The sequence below is a fragment of the Orcinus orca genome, chromosome 10 (genome assembly GCF_937001465.1).
Source record: "Orcinus orca chromosome 10, mOrcOrc1.1, whole genome shotgun sequence".
Classification (NCBI taxonomy): Eukaryota; Metazoa; Chordata; class Mammalia; order Artiodactyla; family Delphinidae; genus Orcinus; species Orcinus orca.
In genome coordinates this window covers 53,005,569-53,006,526 of record NC_064568.1, presented here as the reverse complement: position 1 = coordinate 53,006,526, position 958 = coordinate 53,005,569, and the positions used below count along the sequence as shown (strand labels likewise).

Below are 958 nucleotides of genomic sequence, written 5' to 3'. Positions count from 1 at the left end.
CTGTGGCATTCCATTACAGGGAGGTACCATAATCTAGGGACATTTTGGTTGCCTCCAATCTTTTGTATAACAAATAATGCTGCAATAAATAATCCCGTGCTTATGATATTTGGCACCATTATTTCCTTCGGATAGGCTCCCTGAAATGGAATCGCTGGGTCCACAGATATGCACACTTGCAATTTTGATAAATATTGCCAAATGTCCTTTCCTAATTTCTGTTCTCACCAGTAGGTGATAGTACAGCTTTACCAACAGTATGTTATGAAATTTTTTGACTGTTGCTGTAATTATATATTTACCTGTCTCTTCCCCCGGCCCCATTCCCTCATTAGACTGTGAGACAATGAAGGTTCCTCAGAACCTAACATGTTACCTGGTACACGATAGATTCTCAACGAATATTTCCTAGAGCTCGCTTCAGCAGCACATGTACTAAAACTGGAAAGATGTCAAACATAGCATGGCCCCTGTGCAAGGATGACACACAAATTCCTGAGGCGTTCCATCGTTTTAGAGAGTAAATCTTAAATGTTCTCGACACATCAAAGAATGGTAATAGGTGAGGTGATCATTTCTCAATATATACGTGTATCAAATCAGCACATTGTACACCTTAATTTACACAATGTTACATGTCAATTATATCTCAATAAAGCTATGGGGGTAGGAAAATGAATCCCTCCCCAGAACAAATAAATATACATTTGAGAAGTACATAAATGGATGAATGAATTCATGAATGAATTATAGGGCTCTTTAAATCAGAATTAGAAACGATGACCCTAATTTTTTCCACTTTGTGAGACTGGATATGCTGCATTTCATTTTATTTAAGTGCCATTCATTTGTACAAATGTACAAGTGATGGAGGCAAATTTGATACCAGGACAATCTGTCCTCCTAATTCAGACTCTTAGCCAATAACGCTATACTGTTTCCGAATGTCAGATTTCCC

At 37.8% G+C, this 958-nt stretch overlaps 1 non-coding gene across 1 annotated transcript; it reads left to right on the top strand.

The window, feature by feature from the left end:
• Positions 1–411: 411 nt before the first annotated feature.
• LOC117196535 (U6 spliceosomal RNA) lies at positions 412–515 on the top strand. The gene has a single exon (XR_004476772.1). It is a non-coding gene; the product is annotated as a U6 spliceosomal RNA (small nuclear RNA).
• The last annotated feature ends 443 nt before the right edge of the window (positions 516–958 follow it).